At 42.0% G+C, this 23,172-nt stretch overlaps 1 long non-coding RNA gene across 1 annotated transcript; it reads right to left on the bottom strand.

Moving 5' to 3' along the window:
• Positions 1 to 17,393: 17,393 nt before the first annotated feature.
• Positions 17,394 to 21,010, bottom strand: LOC145715678 (uncharacterized). Its single transcript, XR_014138113.1, has 2 exons — positions 18,395 to 21,010; positions 17,394 to 17,690 (listed from the first exon to the last, which is right to left on the bottom strand). It is a non-coding gene; the product is annotated as an uncharacterized LOC145715678 (long non-coding RNA).
• Between the last annotated feature and the right edge of the window lie 2,162 nt (positions 21,011 to 23,172).

The following is a 23,172-nucleotide window of genomic DNA, read 5'->3' as shown; positions in this document are numbered from 1 at the left end:
AGCGTCCGACTTCGGCTCAGGTCATGATCTCACAGTTTGAGTTGGTGCCCCACATCAGGCTCTGCACTGACAGTGTGGAGCCTGCTTGGGATTTTCTCTCCCTCTCTCTCTCTGCCCTTCTCTTTTTCTGTCTCTCTCTCAAAATAAATAGAAAAACATTTTAAAAAAATAAATAACAAATAAAAATTTAAAAATAGCTAAAGTTAAGTAAAACTTAAAATTCAGTTTCTTGGGGCAGCTGGGTGGCTTGGTTAGTTAAGCAACTTACTCTTGGTTTTGGCGTAGGTCATGATTTCACAGTTTGTGAGTTCAGGCCCTGAGTCTTGGGATTTTTTTTCTCTCCCTCTCTCTCTGCTCCTCCCCCACTTGATCGTGCTCATTCACTCTCCCTCTCTCTCTCTTTCTCTCTCAAACAAAACAAAACATTTTTAAAAATATTTTAAAATTCAGTTTCCCAATCATACTAGTCACACTTAAAGTTCTCAATAGCCACATGTGATTTGTGCCTACTGTATTAACGTAGTTATAGAACAAATCCATCATTACAAAAAGTTCTACTGTTCAGTGCTGAGTTAGAAGATATGGTGAAAGAGAAGACCATATTTATGACAGCAACGAAATACCTAGGAATGAATAGGAAAGAAATAGTTCTTTGTTAAAGCACATGACTTAGTTTGTGGTCACAAGCCCCCTGCCTGGACCTCTCTGTATTACAGGAACAGCCAAAGTAGCGTCTCTTTGCAAGTCGTCCCTGACTCTACCAGGCTCAGTCAGAGGTTCTTCCAGGCTCCCCTAGGACAACATGCACTTGATTCTCATTATTTGAAGATTTTGTATTTGCAAATTTCCCTACTTGTTAAAATTTATTTGTAACCCCAGGGAGGGAGGCAGGAGATTGAGGGGAGAAGAAAGAAGCAGCAATGACAGAGAAAGTAGAGAGCCAGGGAAGGTTTAGGTCTGAGTGTTTTGGCTTAGATCCAGGCCTTCCTCTTTTCTTCCAGGGCAGCTGGGCAGAGCTGGGCAATGCTCATATCTCCAGGGCAATCAAGGAAGTCCCTGATTGCTATGGCCCAAGGACCTTTCCGGGGTGAGGCCCAAGCCCTAAAGAGGCCAAGCCCAGAGTGAGCTCTGATTGCTCATTCTCCAGGAAATTGCCTTCTGTCTGGCAGAGATCCTACTGAAACTGGCCTAGGGTGGGTGTACTGGATCCCTACCCCTAGGTGATCTAACATGGCCTGGATAGCTTGTGGGGAGTCTGGGACGTCCTGCAGGTGACCTAGGGCCAGAGAAGCAGGGAGGGGGCAGTTTCTTGGGGCAGTAACTGTAACCGTTAACTTTAACAGTAGTTTAAGAGATGGGGAATGAGGCCTGGAATCTCCCTGACTCCTGTTTCCCACTGTGGTCATAGTGGTCCCTCATCCCAGTGCCTTCCCCTCTAGGACCCCTGTGCAGCCTCGAAGGATGTCTGTACTGGGGAATTCAGGGGAACCACCCAGCCTGGCTCCTGGGCTCAGAGATGGCAAAGGAGTTGCACAACATCACACAGCCCTCCAGAAGCAGAAGCAAGATGTAATTATTGGGTGGGGGGAGGGGAGAATTTTACTTTACCCTTCAAGGTTCTTCTGGCTGGTCTAAGAATTAAATTGACATGAGACAGATGAACACGAGAAATATTTAATTCATACTTATGGGAACTCATAGAAATATGAATCTCAGGAAAGTGACCAAAGTTGGCAACTTTTATACCTTATAGGCAAAGAAACATAAATCTGCGAAGAATTGACAGGACAAAGAAAACTTATGTTTGGGAGCTTCAGTTAGTAAGGAATTCTAAACAAAATTTGGGCTGGGTAGTGAATTAGTAAAAGTAACAAGGTGTGTTTATATAGGCTTTGGCCCTGAATTCCCATCTCTGGCAGTAAGGATGTCTCTTTATCTGCTGGTAATCTTTCACATAGGAGATTTATTACCTGCTTTCAAGGGTACAAAGGAGGGTCAGAGTGTCCCTTTTGCACTGGCTGTTTCCTAAGTAACTTTAATTCAAAATAATCAGTATGCCAAAATAGCATATTTTGGAGCCAGCTTGCCCTGAAATCCATCAGAATTTAGCTTTCACTCCCAGCTCAGGGTTATTTTTGCTTTCCCACCAAATTGTCAGTTTCTTAAGGACTAGCACTCTTGTCCTGTGTCCTTGCCTGCCCTTTCACTTCCACCAGAGACCAGACTCCGGAGCTAGCTCTCCAGCAGTCTGTGGATGCCAGCAGATGGGTGTGGCCATCTCTGTTAATAGGAGTGGCATTTTGGTGTGTGAGAGGAGCTGTGCCACTCACTGCTATTTCTTTAAAAAAAATTTTTAATGTTTATTTATTTGTGTGTGTGTGTGAGAGAGAGAGACAGAGCATGAGCAGGGGAGGGGCAGAGAGAGAGGGAGACACAGAATCTGAAGCAGGCTCCAGGCTCTGAGCTGTCAGCACAGAGCCCAACGCAGAGCTCAAACTCACCAATGGTGAGATCATGACCTGAGCGAAAGTTGGATGCTCAACCCACTGAGCCACCCAGGTGCCTCCACTCACTACTATTTCTTAAAGGGGCCCAGTGGCAGAGGCCACAAGGAAAGAGATGTGGGTGGTCTAATCCACCCCCCATCTGGTATTGGATGCCCTCTACAACATCCCTGACTTGTGGCTGGCTGGGAGCCTTCTGTTCCCACACACTGCCACCGCAGACTGTTTCAAGTCCGCCTGTTTCATTTCTGGAGTAAGGTGTGAAAACGATCTTCCTCATCTCAAATGGAAACTATGTCCTTGTGGCTTGCCCCCACAGATCCCGGATCTGCCCTTTGTCATCTGCAGAAAACACGCCCTCCCTCTGTCCCATCTCAGACCGGCAGGGAGTTGAAGATAGACCCATGTCCTCAAAATGGAGTCAAGTCTTGGTTTCATCCTTCCACTTACATTTGTTTTAATTCCTGTAAAAAGTGTCTATTTATTTTGCTTTTATAACTAAAAAAGAAACTCCTTATTTTAAAACTTGGTACCACGGTATTTCAGATAGGAAAATGGACAAATACTAATTATATTGCTCAACTTACCTGTATGTACACACCCATATAACCTCCACTCAGTTCAAGATACAGAGGCACTTCCATCTCACAGGAAGGTTCCCTGTGCCCCATTCAATCAATACCCAATCCACCAGAGGTAACCACTATTCTGATTTCTATCGTCATAGATTAGTTTTGTCCATTCTTGAACTTCTTATGAAGGGAATCATAATATGTATTCTTTGGTGTCTGATTTCTTTGTCTTAGCACAATGTTTTGGAGATTCATCTGTGTTGTTCTGTATATTAGTTTTTTTTTTTTTTTTTCATTTTGTTTATTGCTGATAAAATTACCTTTTACAAATATACCACAAATTGGTGTATTCTCAGGGGTGCCTGGGTGGCTCAGTCAGTTAAGCCAACTTCGGCTCAGGGCATGATCTCATGGTTCATGGATTGGAGCCCGAAGTCTGGCTCTGTACTGACAGCTCAGAGCCTGGAGCCTGCTTCAGATTCTGTGTCTCCCTTTCTCTCTCTTCCCCTCCCCCGCTCACGCTCTGTCTCTTTCTCTCTCAATAATAAATAAAAATTTTAAAAAACCCAAATTGTTGTATTCTTGTGTTGTATGTTTGGATTTTGTCCACTTTTGGCTATTATGAATAAAGTTGCTATGAACATTCTTATTTATTTTATTTTACTTAGAGTGTGAGAGAGAGAGAGAGAGAGAGAGAGAGAGTGCGCGCGCGCGCATGCAAGTGGGGGAGGGGCAGAGGGAGAGAATGCTAGAATCTTAAGCAGGAACTACTCCCAGCACTGAGCCCAACTGCAGGCTTGGCTCGGGGCTCTATCTCACCACCGTGAGATCATGACCTGAGCCAAAATCAAGAGTCAACGCTAACCAACTGAGCCAACCCAGGCACCTCATATTTTTAAATTTTAATTAAGTCCAATTTATCAATTTTTTAATGGTTACTGTGTTTTCTGATCTGATTAAGAAATCTTTATCTACCCCAATTAAAAAAATTTTTGCCTATGGTTTTATTTAGAAATTTGTTGAAGTGTTGATGTTTTGGTCAATGATCCATCTCAAATTAATTTATTGTTATAGTTTTGAGTTAAGGGTCAGGGTTCCTTTTTATCCACTAACATCTAATTGTTCCAGCATTGTTTATTAAAAGATCATCCTTGGGGCACCTGGGTGCCTCAGTCGGTTGAGTATCGGACTCTTGATTTCAGCTCAGGTCATGATCTCACAGTTATGGGTTCGAGCCCTGTGTCGGGCTCTGTGCTATCAGCTTGGAATTGTCTCTTTCTCTCTTCCCCTCCCCCACTAGCTCTCTCCCTCTCTCTCTCTCAAAAATAAATAAACTTAAAAAATTTTTGAAAATTAAAACATCATCCTTCCCCTACTTAATTACAGTGACACTTTCGATGTAAATCAAAGATAGTATTGGGGCGCCTGGGTGGTTTGGTCCATTAAGCATCGGACTTCAGCTCAGGTCGTGATTTCACGGTGTGTGAGTTTGAGCCCCACGTCGGACTCTGTGCTGACAGCTCAGAGCCTGGAGCCTGCTTCCTATTCTGTGTCTTCCTCTCTCTGCCCATCCCCACCTCACGTCTCTGTCTCTCTCTTTCTCTCAAAAGTAAAAATAAACATTAAAAAAAAATTTTTTTTAAAAGATAGTATATATATATAGTATGTGTGGTTTGTTTCTGGAATCTTTATTCTGTTCCAGGGATTTATTTGTCTGTTGTTCCTCCCAGGGTGCTCTGTATTATTTATTATTGTAAATCTTGAAATCTGATGATGTAAGTCCTCCAGCTTTTTCATCAAGAGCTCTTGAGGGGCACCTGGGTGGCTCAGTTGGTTAAGTGTCTGACTCTTGGTTTCAGCTCAGGTCATGATCTCACGGTTCATGAGTTCAAGCCCCACATCTGGCTCTGTGCTGAAAGTGTGGAGCCTGCTTGACATTCTCTCTCTCCCTCTCTCTCTCTGCCCCTCCCCGCCTCTCTCTCTCTCAAAATAAATAAATAAACTTAAAAAAAAAAACAGAGTTCTTGATCTGCTAGGTCCTTGATTATCATATAAATCTTGGAATCAGCTTGTCAATTTACACACACAGAGATACACATGCACACACACACACACACACACACACACACACACACACACACCACAGCTTGCTGGAATTTTGATGGGACTGCATTGAACCTATGGACCAATTTGGAAAAAACTGATATCTTAACAGTATTAAGTTGTCCAATTCATGAGCGTGGAATATCTATTTACTGAGGTTGCCTTTAATTTCTCTCAAAAATTTTTTGGAATTGTCAGTGTCGAGGTCTTATAAATCTTTCAGTAGATTTATCCCTAGGAATTTGATATTTTCCATGCAGTTATACATGGTATTACTTTGTAAATTTCATTTTCCAGTTGTTTCTTGCCAGTATATAGAAATACATTTGTTTGTATCTTCACCTTGTATCTAGTAGTTTCATCAGATTCACTTACTAATTCTATGAAACTTCCACATATTTAATTTAAATATATATTTTTTCATTGATCTTAAAGCTAATATTTTGTTTATTTTTAAGCATCATTCTTTGACCATCACCACTTGTCTTTGTGGCTCACTCTTGTCAGTATCCTGAATCCAATAACTTTTCAACTTCTTCAGGACATCCAGCCCATTGACCCTACCACCTTTTTGTTACCCTTCACCTTGCCCATTTACCTACCTTAGGGCCCTTGTTGTCATTATTATCAATATTCTCTTGCCCCCTTTCCCCTCTATAGATCTTGCCTGGATACATTCCTGTTTCAATCCAAATCTCTTATCTTCACTTCCTGCCTTGGTTGATGCCCCTATTAGACACAATGTCCTTAAAAAAAATTCTTTTTAACATTTATTTATTATTGAGAGACAGAGAGAGACAGAGCATGAGCAGGGGAGGAGCCGAGAGATGGGGAGACATAGAATGTGAAGCAGGCTCCAGGCTCCAAGCTGTCAGCACAGAGCCTGACACGGGGCTTGAACTCACAAATTGTGAGATCATGACCTGAGCCGAAGTCAGACGCTCAACCGACTGAGCCACCCAGGTGCCCCTCACAACGTCCTTTTTAAATTTAATCTAATTTAGTTTCAAAATGTTTTACCATAAAGAATTTCGAACATACAAACAAATGTAGAGAGAACAGTACAATGTATCCCCATATATCTATTATTAGCATTTAATAGTAGTGAATTTGCTTTATCTATACCCTTTTACACCTTAAAGATATGTGCCATTTTCTTGCACAACCATGATGCCCTGACCAAACCTAACAAAATTTAAAAATGTTCTTTGGTATCACTTAAAACCAGCCCACAACTACACTTTCCTTCGTGTCTCAGATATGCCTTATTATACGGGGTTTGTCCAAATTTGGATCCAAACAAGGTCTACACATTACATTTTGTTGTCGTGCCCTTTCAATCTTTTTTAATGCTAGCAATCCTCCCCCTCCCTTTATTTTTCATTCTACTGATTTACTGCAGAAACCAGCTCAATTGTCCTCAAGAATGTTCCACATTCTGGATTTACTCCCTTTTTATAACAAATCTTTTGTAATTTGCCCTTTGCTGTCCTGAAATGAAATTCAGAAATAATGTCACTAGTGTATTAGTTAGGGCCTGGCAGGAAACAGATGGCACACTCAAGCTGAGTCCAATTGAAGCCAGTTTAATGAAGGGATTATTGAAAACGATGTGGGCAAAGTTAAGGGAACTGACAAGGAATGAGGAAGCACTGGAGGGAGTTGTGTGCCATCCCAAGGTCTGAAGAGCCAGGATGAGGGAGCAGTATTTCCCTTTGGCCGAACTCAACAGGAAGCCACTGGGCAATGGAGCTGATTGACACCATTCATTAAAGTCTGCCTCCTGGGGCACAGAGCAAGTAACCCAAGAGCAGAGAGTGGATCAGGTCTGGAGGGGCAAATGGAGAGTACCTTTCACGCCATTCTACACCCACAATTTCACAATAACGAACTTCATTCCCTATATTATAAGGAGAAAGAAGAGGAAACCAGCGCAGAAAAGTGTCACATATTCGAACATGTATAAATTATGCACAACTTCACCAGAAGCCCTAATGTAATCATCAGATGCTTGCAGCCATTCCTAGAATCACTATGCCTGCCAAAGCTGCACATGCAGACTGATCCAGGAGAACTGGACTGGCATCTCGAACACAGAGAGCAGCTGTGCGGCTGATTTTCTGAACAAGACAAAGCACCCTCTTCCATCAAGTAATCACACGGAAGTGGTGTTCCTGAGATATTCAGTACATATTAAAACCATAGAAAAAATACTCTGTGTTTATGTGGAGAATAGGTTTAGGCTCTAGACTGAGATAAACAATCAATGTATTTTCCACCAAACGAATGTCTGATAGGACATTTGAAACTTATGTGGAATGTGGGACAATTCCTGTCGTGCAGGATTGTCCTAAGCATTACAGGAAGCCCAGGAGCCCTGGTCCCACACATTAAAGCCTTGTAGTGGTCCCCACCCTAATCATCATGTCATCCCCCGCCCCCACAAAATGTTCTGGCAATTTTCCAAATGCTTCTCTACTGGGTGGAACATCCCAGTGGAAAATCATTGGCATAGGTGATCTTCTCTGGCCCTTTGGATTTAAATATCCTGACACCTTCCAAACTATTCATTCTGCCTCATTTTTTCTCTTGAATACACACTTGTAGATTCCATTTCTATTTGATGTCTCTATTTATATCAGTAACTGACATCTCAAAATCTACGTGTCAAAACCAAAACCTTGAGTCTGCTCCCCAACACAGGTAACCCGACCCTCTTCCTCTCCCAGATTGATTTTAGTGTAGTAAGTGGCAATTTAATTCTCCTAATTGTTCAGACCAAAAATATTTGAAATCTCCCTGACACTTCTTTTCTTCTCAAGCTCCCCATCTGATCCATCAGTCAATTCAATTGGCTCTATCTTCAAAACACATTCCAGTCTGATCACTCTTTACCTCCACCAGCACCATTACCACCACCTTGATCCAAGCCATCATCATCTCTCTAAACTGCTACAACAGTCTCCAAAATGGTCTCTCTGCTTCCACCCTACTCCCTATTTTCTATCTGCGACATGGCAGCCAGTGTGATCATTTTAAAAATGTGAGATCAGCTCATGCTTCTACTCAAAACCCTGCAAGGTTGTAAAGAAACTGGGACATCTAGCGTCTCTATGTGTTCAAATTTCCTCTTTGTATAAGGACACCAGTCAGGCTGAATTAAGGCCCACACTTAAACATCTCTATAAAGGCTCCATTTCCAAATATAGTCAAATTCTGAGCTACTGGGAGTTGGGCTTCAACATATGAATTTGAGGGGAACACAACTTAGCCTATAACAACATCTTTATTTATATGAGGGATACTTGCATCATATTAAGGGGAACAGTAATGTTGTTTGAAAGTTAAATATGGATAGAAAAATGTATATAAACGTCACTGACTAGCCAAAGGGATAAAATAAACCATACCAGATTGTTGGGTGAACACCATTCTTACTTCCTTCCATAATTTCCCCTATATTTTGGGGGCTGGAAGCCTCAAACTACATTTCCCAGATTCCCTTAACAGCAGGGTCCTAGGTATCCCGAAAATGAGAGGTGCTCATGTGAATTTGGAAGGCAGAAGGAAAGGAGAGGCTGTTATTATTCTATCAGTGATGATCAGGCCTAGGGCTTTGGCAGACAGCACACAGAGGTTTGGGGTGCATATTTAGGCATCCTCCTATGAATCACCCATTTTGGTGTCTCTGGCCGCTGAGATCATTGATGTTGGTTCCTTGTGATTCTGCACTTCCTGATTTCCTAAATATTAGGAGACATGTTTTTGGCAGCAGGATTCTTTGCAAAATACTTCTCAAAATCTTACATTATCATTACAAACGCTCTTCCTCTTCCTCAACTGTACAGGCATGGAGGCCCAGCTGAGCAGGCCAAGTTAGAGTAGCCTTGTTCTCCAACCAGGAGCAGAGGCAGGGGGCTACTTCCTAATCAGATCTCCTAATACCCTCAGGGCTTGGGTTCTAACATTTTCTCCAAGGAAACACTGTAACAGGTGGTTTGTTATGGGACATTCAGGGTGATGGACCAAACCTTGAACTCGGTATCAGAAGACTTTAGTTCTGGGCCCAGCCTTACTGTGTAATTGCAGCATGGCCTTGGGCAATACCCTTGCCTTCTTGGGTTTTAGTTTCCCCATGTATAAAATAGGAGAAAGGAGAAGAAAAAAAGTTGAATAACATCTAACATTTACATACTATTTTCTATGTTCCCGTCATTATTTCTGAGGACTTTCCAGATAACCACTCATTTAATCATCACAAAAATCATACGAGAAAGGTACTATTTCTATCTCACAATTGGGGAAACGGATATTAAGAAACTTGCCCCAGTCATGCAGGAAGTCTGTGCCCTTGTTGTGGTTTTGGCCACTAAACCATTTGGCTTCTTGTTACATGGAAATATGTGATACATGGCCATTGATTTGTAGTTTTTAGAATCTGGAAATGACTGGCTTGGGATGTAGCACCCTCTGTCTTAAGTTCTTTGGACTCCTTAGACAAAGTAGGAATTTACTGGATCCAGTAACTAAAAACATCAGGAATCCCGATTTCTTCCTCACATATGTCACTCTCCCTCTCTCTCAACATCATTGCTTAGCTTTTTGTTCCCCATAGCAGGTAGAAGATGGCCAAAGTACAGCTCTCAAGCATATTTTTTCTCTGTTTGAGGGACCTTCCCAGATTGAACTAGATACCCCTGATTCTAATTACAGATTTCCCTGAGAGACGGAGAGATCCTATTAGCTCAGCTAGAATCGGGAAGTGATCATAGCACAAACTTGGTACATAGGGCTGCCCACTTAGGGGTGAAGGGATCAGCTCTCTTCAGCTCTCTTGACCGTAGAGATATTTATATCCTGTATCATATTTTTCAATGGCTGAGGGACAGTAATGTGTCTCTCTCCTTATGGGAAAGCCTCTTTCTACTCCAGGCCTGGCAGCCAGCCTCAACGTTCCAGGGATAGCTCAGCTATGGTGGAAAGAACCATACATGCAATCTGAAGTCCTGAGATGGGATTGACTTTCAGGCTACCATTTAAGCTGTGTGACCTTGGGCAAGTTACATAACCTCCCTGAGCTTCTGCATATTCATTTCAGAAAAATCAGAAAATGCAAACAATTGTAACTAGAAAAAGAACTAGAACTAGACTAGAAATTGTAACTAGAGAACACTCTTTGTCCCTTTATTTCTTTCACTGGGCTCCTTTTTATAACACACAAGAGCACAGACTGGAGGAGTCTCAGGGTTTAGTTTCAAAGCTTTGGCAGGGCCTTTGTGTTTTTGTGTAGGAAAGGGAGAAGCTATTAACGGGTACCTGACTCTTCAATAGGCCTGCTCATTATTCTCAGCAGGCCTAAGAGAACATAGTTTGGAAGGCCAAGGATCAAAGAGAGAAACAAAACTGTTCTGCATTGCAAATAGAAGTCCTAATTCCATTGTGAGAGAGGCAGCTTTGCAAATTATGGGGGCAGAGGGAGTGAGGTAGCTAAGGCAGGAACAATTAGTGAAACCCAAGAGTGGAGAAGTGTATAAACCTCCGGGGGGCGGGGGGGGGGGGGAAGGTAGGTGAGGAAGTGTTATGTAGGACAGGTATGGGAGGGGTAGGTTTCTCCTTCCTGTTTTGACACAGCCGCGGGCAGTAGGGCCATCTCTGTCCCACAGGGCCCCTTAGAGGAAGTTAGTAAAGGGTACCCCCTCTCTGAGTGGATGCAGCTCTGCCCCAGTGTGTAGGGTTTGGTGAGTGGGGTGTGGGCTGGGCCCTTTATGTCCGGAATGATCTCTAAGCCTATGCCTAGTGGCCCTGAGTGCCAGTTCTCATTATAGACTAGTAGGCTGTGAATATGTAACATGGATATTTAAACCCACTGAGTGGAGGTCTTAGAGTTAATGGAATTCATCTCTCTTTTTTTTAAGTTTATTATTTATTTTGAGGAGGGAGGGGCAGAGAGAGAGGGAGAGAGAATTCCAAGAGGGCTCCACGCTGTCAGCACAGATCCTGACACAGGGTTTGAACCCACGAACCCTGAGATCATGCCCTGAGCCAAAATCAAGAGTCAGGTGCTTAACCAACTGAACCATCCAGGTGCCCCTCTTTTTTCTTTTCTTTTTTTACAGATTTTATTTTTAAAATTTCTCCACCCAACGTGGGGCTCGAACTCACAACCCCAAGATCAAGAGTCTCATGCTCCACCGACTGAGCCAGCCAGGGACCCCTCCCCATCTTTCTTATAATACTATTACATATGATACAGTTGTAAGAACCTAAGGGGGGAAAACTGTTAGATTTATTTGACTATGTAGTTTTCTGGTGAGCCTCTTGGACAATGCGATACTTAACACATAGGAGGCATAGAATATTAGGTAAAGTTAGAAGCAAAGTGATTTTTTTTAGCCAGACTGAAAACTTGAGTTGTTACCTTGACTTCCACATTGCTGGGAAGTGTGGAATGTTCTCATATATAGTATAGTCAGGAATACATTGATTTTAAATTAACTTGATTTTTAAATAGTAATGAAATCTTTGATTTGTCACTCCCTGAAGTGTGGAAGAGATACAATTAGCTGGGTTTTGTGAGGTCTGAGAATCATACAGTTTTTATAGGGTGTTTTTATTTTATTTTTTTAAATATCTACCTACCTATCTATCTATTTATTTATTTAATTTATTTTGAGAAAGAGAGAGAGTGTGTGTGCACTAGGGGGGCAGGGGCAGGGAGAGTGGGGGAGAGAGAGAATCCCAAGCAGGCTCTATGCCCTTGATGCAGAGCCTGACTCAGAGCTCCATCTCACGAACTGTGAGATCATGATCTGAACTAAAATGAAGAGTTGGGCGCTCAACTGATTGAGCCACCCAGGTGCCCCTTTTATGGAATATTTTTTAAATGGTGGTTCTTAAACATTTAAAAAATGTTATTATTATTATTATTTAAAGCTTTTATTTATTTATTTATTTATTTATTTATTTATTTACTGGGCGGGGGGGGGGGGGGGGCAGAGACAGAGGGGGACAGAGGATCTGAAGTAGGCTCTGCCCTGACAATAGAGAGCCCAACGTAGGGGTCGAACTCCTTAACCATGAGATCATGACCTGAGCCAAAGGCAGATGCTTAACCTACTGAGCCACCCAGGTGCCCCTATAAAATAGTATTAAAGATGTAACTCAGTAAGACTTCAATGTCCTACTCTGTAAATGATGAAGGGTGCAACACCTGGGAAGGGCGAACACTTGTTCAGTTACTTTGTGCAATTTTGCCTAAAAATGGGGCTACCTAAGTCAGTGCAAATCTAGAGTGTGATTTGGGGGCAGAGATCAAAGCAAAGGGTCTCATTTTTAGTTCAGTTTATTTAATAAGCCAGAGAGTCTACTGTGTTCCAAGAAGTTCAAATCCATCCTGACAGGACTTCAGTGAATCTCAGCTCTTATGTTAGATGGTAGACAGATGTGCCAAGAGGAAATACCTACTACAAACTGGTCTCTTGCTATTCTATGGAAAAGAGATGATCAAGATGATATATGGTTCTATAACTAAGATATTTAAGATCATCTTTTTAAGTGGGATCTTGTGGGGGTCCACACAGCTGGCAATTTGCCAGGATTCTTTGGAAGGGCAAGAAGCAATGATTGCGGAGTTAAGGGTATAGATGTTGAGTGACTTGGAATGGGTAGGACAGAAGGTTTCTCAGGGGGTCACCAAAACAGAGGGTCCCAGGGACACAGCATCTGCTGCTCTTTCCCCCTAGCTCCTCATGTTATCAACACCCTAAATCTCCTTTTTCTGGTAGTTGTCACAAAACCTGGGAGGAGGGGTTGTAAACTTGATTGCAAACAGGTGGGGTTCTTTTTAAGAAAAGGAATACATAAATATGAATATAAAATTAGGCCCTTAGAAGGGTGTCATGCAAGGAAGAAGTCTTAAATCTTAAGCTTTATTAGCTTCATGGTAAATATGTCTCTCTGCCTGAGATTTAGAAAACCTTTTTCTGCCTATTGGATTTCTGGCCATTGGTCCTTCTGGAAGGCATCATGGAAAAGGATGAAAATCCCCCATATTCATTCCTGCTGAGTGATGGCATAACATCAGAGCAGCAACTCTGGGTCATCATATGAACCAGCCTTTCACTAGCTCATCAAAGGTCAACTTTGTAATGAGAGAAGCAAGTAGCATAGGAGAAACCTATCCGGAAAATATCAGGTTATTATGACTACTTTTCCAACATTCTCATGCTGATTGCTCAGAGGTTATTTGCACTGGCTGTCCAATGAAGTGTGGAGAAGAGCCAAGATGATTAGGCCAAACTCTGCTATTTATAATTTCCCAGAGCAGCAACACCTCCCTCTTTTTTTTTTTTTTTTTTTTTTTTTAATTTGCTGGGAATGGAACATACATCATTTTTATGAAATGGCCCTGGCTTCCCTACAGTGTGGCCAGGGATGACACAGGAGGCTAAGTTTTCCAGGTGCCTTTTACAGTGGCCCATGACTATATACCTGATGGGATCTGATTTATATTTTGGAAGAGTTCCCTGTGGCTGTTGAGTGGAGAACTGATAGTGCGGATAAGAGAGAAAGCAGGCGGATGAGTTAGGGGACCGTCACAGTAAGCGAGGTAACCGATGATGGGAGTTTAGACTTGGTGGGTTGGACTTCAGAGACAGGGTTGGGTTCTCAAAATCTTTCGAAAGGAGAGTCAACAAGACTGCTAATGAACTGGATGTGGGGTGACACCTGGAGTACGGGAAGAAAAAAGAGGATACACAGTTGTTTCTTAAGGTTTTGGCCTGAATACTAGATAAAACTTCAGAAAAGGGAAAGATGCGGGCAGGTGCAGGATTAGAAAAAAAGAATCAAGAATTCTCTTTGGATCATGAAATTGACCAAGTCAAACTTCACAGACTAGGGGGCACCTATTCTAAACAATGCACATTTTCTTTTTTTTTTTTTTTTAATTTTTTTTAACGTTTATTTTTGAGACAGAGAGGGACAGAGCATGAACGGGGGAGGGTCAGAGGGAGAGGGAGACACAGAATCCGAAACAGGCTCCGGGCTCTGAGCGGTCAGCACAGAGCCCGACGCGGGGCTCGAACTCACAGACTGTGAGATCATGACCCAAGCCGAAGTCGGACGCTCAACCGACTGAGCCATGCAGGCGCCCCTAAACAATGCAAATGTTCAATCCTGAAATATCCATCCATTAAAGAACAACTCTATAAATAGCAATGCAAGATTTGTATTTATGTAAATTAATGCTGTCTCTTTTAGCCTGACATGGAGAAGTCCATGTCTGTCAGTGTTATGACTGGCTCAGCATAACCAAATTCCAGTTCCACTAGAGAATTTCAAGGTTTAAAAAAAAAATAAATATAAGAAGTAAAACTCAAATGACCACCGTGTTTGCAGGCCAAACACTGATAATCTGAAAGGCAAGTCCCAAGGTCTAATTATCAGCAACAGACAATTCTGAAAGAGAATGTTGTTAAAGGAGGAAAGTCTTCTATGTGACTTCTCAGTAATTAATTGATTAGTTAATTAATTAAATAATCTCACATGCAAACAAAAAGCACACTCAACTCTTTCCAAAGGGAGACAGCCCATGTCCAGTTATGGCATCTGTTCCTTCCTTGCTTGCATTCATTCATTTAACAAACATGTAATGAATGTCTATTATATACTAGGCACAGTGCTAGATTGTGGGAACGTAATTCTAAACAAAACATCCTCCCTGTCCCAATGGAGCTTGCAGTCCAGTGGGGGGGTGGGGGATAGAAAAGTAAACACACAGGGACTTCCAACCTCAGCTATCTGAAACATTAGAAAAACTGAACACGTTCATATAATAAACACTTAGAAATGCTGACTAACATTTTAAGAAACACATAACTGAGGAGCCTGGCTGGCTCAGTCGGTTAAGCATTCAACTTCAGTTCGGGTCATGATCTCGCGGTTCGTGGGTTTGAGTCCCGCGTTGGGCTCTGTGCTGATGGCTCAGAACCTAGAGACTGCTTCGGATTCTGTGTCTCCCCCTCTCTCTGCCATTCCAATGCTTGTGCTCTGTCTCTCTCTGTCTCTTAAAAATGAATAAAAACGTTAAAAAATTTTTTTTAATTAAAAAGAAAAAAAAAGAAATGCATAACTGAATTGGTAAGATGAAAGAGAAATCTCCAGGGTCCAAAGTGGAGAGAGAGCTGAAAACCAGAGTAGTAAGCATGAGAGTGGTTGATGTAGCTACCCAGGAGAAGAATTAATCTCAGTAATCTAAACTATTCTAGGATCTATTCAATGTGGCAGGGGACTATACAAAGGCATGATCACCAGGAGTTGAGAATTATTGGGTGCTACCTTGAAGGCTGGCTATTACAACCCACTTGGCAAAGCACTAGACCAACTGAGGTGCTGGCCAATGACAAGAGAATGTGGACAGGTAGGGGAGGAGCCATAAATACTATAATCAGTTCCATAAGTGAGGACTGTTGCCTCTACTTGTATTTCCTTCCTTGCTGCATCATGTATATTTTTCTCTTTTATTGAGGTATAACTTTGTGAGATAATTAAAAAAATGTGTGTGTGTATATATATATATATATATATATATATATATACACACATACACACACATACACACACCCCTGGCTCCCAGCACACAGCTCCTAAAACCCTCCTAATTTCTTCAGTAATAAGAACACTAGGAACATCTTTTGTTCTAGTATTTTGTCTTTAACCCAAGCCCTGGCACAAAGTCCCCAAATCCCTAGAATTTCCTGGGCAGTAGCAGTGGCTTTTGTTCTGATGAGGTGACTCTAGTGGGCTCCTGGTTGGCAGCTGGTCATTGGAAAAACCAAGCGATGATCAGATGCTTGGAATTTTCACCAAGAGGAGAGAGGGGCTAGGAATGGAGTTAATAATTGGTCATGCCCATGTGAGGAAGCCTCCGCAAAAATCCCAATAGTGTAAGGTTAGGAGAGCTTCCCGGTTGGTGAACAGGTAGAGGTGTAGGGAGAATGGTGTGCCCAGAGAAGGCATGGAAGCTCTGTACTCCTTCCCACACACCTTGTCCCACATATCTCTTCCATCTGGATGTTCATCTGTGTCCTTTACCATATCTTTTATAATAAACTATTAAGCAGTAAGTAAATGGTTTTCTTGAGTGCTGTGAGTTGCTCTAACACATTAAGAACTTGAGGACGGTGTCATGGGAACCTCTGATTTACAGCCAGTTGGTCAGAAATGCAGGCAACAATTTGGGTTTGCAGTTGGCATCTGAGGTACGGGTGGGGACAGTCTTGTAGGACAGGGTCCTTAACTTGTGGGATCTGACACTATTTCCAGATAGATAGCATCAGAATTGAGTTAAATTGTAGGACGTTTAGCTAGCATCACAGAGAAACCCCCACATCTGGTGTCAGAAGCGCTGTGAGTGCAGTAGTCATGTGAGAGTAAAGGGGAAACACAGGAGGAAGACTGGGTTTTCCTTCTCTGACTTACATACAGAAAGTCAGATAGATAGATAGATAGATAGATAGATAGATAGATAGATATTCATTTTTAAGAGAGAGAGAGAGACAAAAAGCACGAGTAGAGGAGGGGCAGAGGAGGGCTCAGAGAGAGAGGGAGACACAGAATCCGAAGCAGGCTCCAGGCTCTGAGCTGTCAGCCCAGAGCCCGACGTGGGGCCTGAATTCACGAACTGTGAGATCACCGCCTGAGCTGAAGTCAGATGTTTCACCGACTGAGCCACCCAGGTGCACTGAAAGTCAGATATATTTAAAAGTAGTTATCCTTCTCCTCCCTATTGCCTTCCTCTAGAATTGTGTACTGTGTTGGTTGGCAAAGGTTAAACTTGTCGTTTTGTCCACAAGTTGCAAAGTATGGAGGGGGACCTTGATGAAACCTGGGAAGGAACGGATGCCATAACTGGACACGAGTTGTATCCTTTTGGAAGGAGTTGAATGTATTTTTTTGCTTGCATGTGAGATAATTATATTATGTTAGGCAGAGGCATTTAAAAAATTGTGTATGGTATGAAAAAAAGTGGGAGGACGTTGCTTGGCAACCCGTGGTTGGAATGCAAGGACATCTGTTGTTTTTCTCTATCAGCATTCTAGCTCCTTCTTTTGGAGAGTGTCTCCTCCCCCACTACTCGCTGGCTTGATGGGCTGTCAGTCATGGGTCTCTGCCCTTCCCTCGTCAGACGATGGCATCAAATCCCAATAGGACACTGGAAAAATATTTTAGTGGGAGACAGGAGGACAGAAAACTCCTGGAGCTGATTGATTCTGGGGCGGCATCCTGAATAGGCTTTCTATTACCTACATATCCAGCACTGCCCTGATTTCTGAATATCTTGATCCTTGGTTGCTCAGATTGTCTTTTGATTTCGTGAATTTTCACATTTTCTTTCAATAAATTCCTTTATGTTTCCCTTGAAGTTAGCCAGAGTTGGTCTCTGTTGCTTGTAGACAAAGGATTTTAATTAGTAGTTGATCTCTTAGCATTAAGCTCAAGTAGGAGGGGCCTGTAGCAAAAGGACAGTAAACTCAGAAGAGTACCATAGATAGGAAAGAGAACCCCCAAATGAGATGATATTTAGTGATCCAGCTTTTTCAACACATGCATAGAGCACTCTTCTCCCCAGTGATACCTCCATAATGTCTGGATGGGAATGTGTCAGGAAGGGTACTACTAGTTACTAGTTACTAGAATACATTGTATTCAGAACCAGCGTATAGGTTTTGCACTCCAAATAACACCACGAAGTGCCATTCACATAGATTAAACAACGAATGGTACCCTTGGTGTTGTACAGTGTAGTGACCTGGTACTCCCCTCTCATGGTCCCTGTTGCTGGACTGGCTCTTTGTGCCAGCCTCATGCAGCCCCCTTCTCGAATTTTTCCTCGAGTGCACAGTTGAGCTTGTCTGCAAATCCATCAGATGGGTTTGTATGTGTCTGAATAAAATAGTGGATAGAAATCAACACTTTGTTTCTCAGGGAGTTCCTAAGAAATCAGTGGATACATTGAATGTTTGTGTACTCCCACCCCCCAAATTCATATGTTGAAGCCCTAACCCCCCCCCACCCCCCCACCCCCCCACTCCATGTGGCTGTATGTATTTGGAGATAGAGCCTTTAGTAATTAAGGTTAAATAAGGTCAGGAGCATGGGTTTTTCTGATGTTAGGATTAGTGTTCTTATAAGAAGAGATAGCAGAGAACTTACATTGTCTTTCTGTCTCTCTCTTCCTCTCTCCAAGAGCATCCACTGAGGAAAGGCCATGTGAGGACAGAGCAAGAAGGTGGCTGTCTGCAAGCCAGGAAGAGAATCTCAGCAGAAACTGAATCAGTTGGCACCTTCAACTTAGACTTTTCAGCCTCCAGAACTGTGAGAAAATTAATTTCTGTTTTTCAAGCCATTCAGTCTATGGTATTTTGTTAAGGCAGCCTGAGTCGACTAAGCTTTAAATAGATACGTGGAGGTGGAGAGAAGGGTATTAATGAATCTCATACATGAGAAGCACTGAGTCAAAAACTGGGCCCAACCTAGCAACCTTGCTACATTAAAAGGTTAAAATGAATTGATTGTGTGTCTTTTTGTTGTAGGGGAGAACAGATGAATGAAAAACATGTGAGAGAATAGAACCAACTCTTGCTTGCTTGCTTCCTCTTTCCTCTCTTTTCTCCTTCCTTCCTTCCTTCCTTCCTTCCTTCCTTCCTTCCTTCCTTTCCACACCAAACCAACCAACTCTTTCTTTATTTTATGTTTTCTTCAATATGTAACCCACAAATACCTTATCGCTACAGGAAAGTAATTATCACATCACCACCATCAACACACACACACACAAACATTAAAATAGAAATAATATCAATCAGCCAGGAAATGCAGACTGAAATCCCAGTGAAATACCACTTCATGCCCGCTAGGACTGCCATAATCAAAAAGACAGACGGTAACAAGGGTTAGAACGTTGAGAAATAGGAACCCTGATACACTGTTGGTGGGAATACAAAATGATACAGCTACTATGGAAAATAGTTTGTACACAAATGCTCATAGCAGCACTATTCCTGATAGTCAGAAAGTGGAAATTACTCAAATGTCCATCAGCTGAGGCATAGATAAACGAAATGTGGTCTATCCATAAATGAAACAGTGTTCACGCACAAAATGAATGAAGTAGTCATATATGGTGCAACATGGGTAAACCTTGAAAACATTGTACTTAGTGAAAGAAGCCAGACACAAAAGGCCACCGACTGTAGATCCCATTTCTATGAAATGCACAGAATGGGAAAATTCATAGAGACAAAAAGTCCATCAGTGGTTGTCAGATGCTGGGTGGAGGACATGGGGAATGACTGCTAAAGGGTATGAAGCTTCTTTTGAGGTGATGGCAATGTTCTGGAATTAGTGGTGATGGTTGCAAGGCCTGATAAATATGTGAAAAACTACTGAATTTTGTATGCTTAGAAGGATGAATGTTACAGTATGTGAATTGCATCTCAATGAAGAAAACCAAAAAGGATAACAAGCTGACTCCTATACTTCTACATCTTGGACAATCAGCCATTTGGTAACACCATCCAACTTTGCATTTTCTACAAAAACGTTAAGTAAGAAGGAATTACTCAGAGGAGAAGGAGAAAAAGTTGATTATAAATTATGAAACATTAATTTTAAAAATCTGTATTGCATAGACGGCTAATTATAAATGCAGTATGAGAAGTTACCTATGATTTAATTTTTTAAAACCTATATTGTATAATAGGCTAATTACAAATGCAAGAAAGAAATTGCCTATGATTTTTGCCATAGCTTGGTTATCCCGGATTGCAATTTTCTGCTATTCCCAAATAAACCCATTTTTGTTGGGGCGCCTGGGCGACTCAGTCAGTTAAGCATCCGACTTCGGCTCAGGTCATGATCCTCATGGTTTGTGAGTTCCAGTCCCACATTGGGCTCTCTGCTGTCAGGGCAGAGCCCCCTTAGGATCCTCTGTCTCCCTCTCTCTCTGCCCAACCCCCTCTATCTCTCTCTCTCAAAAATAAATAAACATTAAAAAAGAAAGTGTTTATAATAAATAAACCCATTTTTGCTGGCTAAAAAGAAGAAAGAAAATTTTTAAAAAGAAAGTTCTACAAAATGCAAACAATAAGTATATATTGTAGAAAGTTAGTCTCCAAAATCCTACTGTACGAGTAAATGTATGCTAGCAGTTTAACAAATCCTGACATCTCGGATGCATAATAAAATAAAAGTTTATTTTTTCCTTCTGAAATCCAAAATAGGATTTCATCATTGATCACTTAACTGTTCTCTTCTAAACAATGATTCAGGCGCCCAGGCTCCTTTCATCTCGTGCCTCCATATTGAACACAGACCTTCCAAAGCAGCCACAGAAAGAGTATGGAGAATTGTCAATTCTATTGGCCAGATCCCAGGCACAAGGCAATTCCTATCTGCAAGGGTGGCTGAGAATGTAAGCTAATGAGTGCCCACAAGGAACAATAAAGAGATTTGTTGAATTGTTGACCGATTTCTGACACACCCACACCACGGGCACCTCTGTCAATGGCTTAGAGCAAAGTACTCTAACTTTTTTTGTATGCATATATGTATTAATATATAATGGTACTTAAAAAATTTTTTGGGGGGTGCCTGGGTGGCTCAGTCAGTTAAGTGTCAGACATTGGCTCAGGTCATGAACTCACGGCTCATGGGTTCAAGCCCCTCATCGGGCTCTGTGCTGACAGCTCAAAGCCTGGAGCCTGCTTCATATTCTGTCTCCATCTCTCTCTCTGCGCCCCCCCCCCCCCCCCCCCCCGCTGCTCACGCTCTGGCTCTCTCTCTCTCTAATATAAATAAACATTAAAAAATTAAAACAAAAATTTTTTTAGTTTTTTTATTTATTTTGAGAAGAGAGAGAGATCATGTGCACATGAGCGTGAGTCAGGGAGGGGCAGAGAGAGAGAAGGAGAGAGAGAGAGAATCCCAAGCAGGCTCTGTGCTGTCAGTACAGATACTGACTTGGGGCTCGAACTCACTAACTGTGAGATCATGACCTGAGCCAAAATGAAGAGTTGGACGTTTAACCATTGGAGCCACCTAGGCACCCCAATGGTACTTTTTAAAAATATTTTATTGGGGCACTTGGGTGGCTCAGTTGGTTAAGCGTCCGTCTTCGGCTTGGGTCATGATCTCACAGTTCGTGAGTTCAAGCCCCGCGTCGGGCTCTGTGCTGACAGCTCAGAGCCTGGAGCCTGCTTCACATTCTGTGTCTCCCTTTCTCTCTGCCCCTTCCCTGCTCACGCTGTCTCTCTCTCTGTCTCAAAAATAAACATTAAAAAAAAATTTAAAAATATTTTATTTTTTTAAGTAACCTCTACACCCAATGTGGGGCTAAACCTTACGACCCCGAGATCAGGAGTTGCATGCTCTACTGACTGAGCCAACCAGGAACCCCTATAGTGGTACTTTTTAATGAAAATGGAATTATACTATGAATATTGGATACTGTGCATGGGTAGGCAAGATTCAGATATAACCTACACTTATTTCATTGTCATCCAGACATTCAGAATTTCGAATACACAGATTCAAACCTGGGTAATCTCGAACAGACATTGCTCACTCTTGTTCAGATGCTTTTCCTGTTGACTCAGAGGCTGCCCCAAACACTCTTTGACATGCTAGTCTGTGTGGATGGGTAATCCCAAGCAAAAAGAATTGAATGTGGAGCTCACAGCTCTTATGAGGCTCATCTTCCTATGGAAGGAGTTGCCTCCTTTACGCCTTCAAAAGAAAAACTGATACCCTCTGGCTTTTTATCTGTTTTTATTTTTATTTATTTTTACAACACATTTCCATTCTTTTAAATTTATTTTATTTTATTTTAGAGAGGGACAGTGCACGTGAGTGAGGGAAGGGGCAAAGGGAGAGAGACAGAGAGGGAGAGGGAGAGAGAGAGAGAGAGAGAGAGAGAGAGAGAGAATGAATCTGGGGCTGGTTCCCACAACCCTGGGATCATGACCTGAGCCAAAATCAGGAGTCAGGCACTCCACTGACAGAGCCACCCAGGCACCCCTGTTATTTTTTATTTTAACTTCAGCTGCAGTTATTCATTTTCCTCATTTCATGGCACATTATCATCATTGGTCCATGCAGTGTTCCTCATATATATTTATATTCCCTTTCATTCCATAACCCATTTCCTTTCCTACTCCAGACAACCACTGTAATATATTTAATACACATCTTGTGTTCTTGCAAAATAGATATTTTTTTCTGCCCATATATTTTACATTTGCATAAGTGGTCTGTGTTTATAACTTATTCTGACTTACTAAAACCAGCCCTGTACATCTATCTAATCCATTGCTCCCTACTGCTATATGGTACTTTTTGGTGCACATTCACTGCATTTTATGTATTTACTCTCCAGATGACAGAAATTCAGATTGTCTCCACTTCTCTGCACCACAAATAATGCTGCAATGAACACTGTGGTTCATGATCCCTTATGGATTTGTGTGGGAATTTCACTGAGATATAGACTTAGGAGCAGATTTGCTGGGTTATTAGGTATACACATACACTATTGAACTATGTGTCACCATACTACACTCTAAAAAAGTTGCACTTGTCTTTATTCCCACCATGAAGAGTTCCTATTGCTCAACAAAGCCCACCATTATCTCCCTAATTTTTGCTATCTCAAAATCTTTAAAGCAATATCTCGTTTGTTTGGTTTTTTTCAATTTATTTTGATACAGAGAGAGCAAGCGTGGATGGAAGGGGGGCAGAGACAGAGTGAGAGACAGAATCCCAAGCAGGCTCTGCCCTGTTAGAACAGAGCCTGACTCGGGGCTCATTCTCATGAACCTGGAGATCATGACCTGAGCTGAAATCAAGAGTCGGACAGTTAACCCACTGAGCCACCCACGCGCCCCAGGAAATATCTCATTGTTAATTTATATTTCTCTGATTATAATTCAGTT

The sequence above is a fragment of the Panthera onca genome, chromosome C1 (genome assembly GCF_046562875.1).
Source record: "Panthera onca isolate mPanOnc1 chromosome C1, mPanOnc1 haplotype 2, whole genome shotgun sequence".
Classification (NCBI taxonomy): domain Eukaryota; kingdom Metazoa; phylum Chordata; class Mammalia; order Carnivora; family Felidae; genus Panthera; species Panthera onca.
Note: the sequence above shows the minus strand (reverse complement) of the source record. Positions and strands in the feature narration are given on the sequence as shown.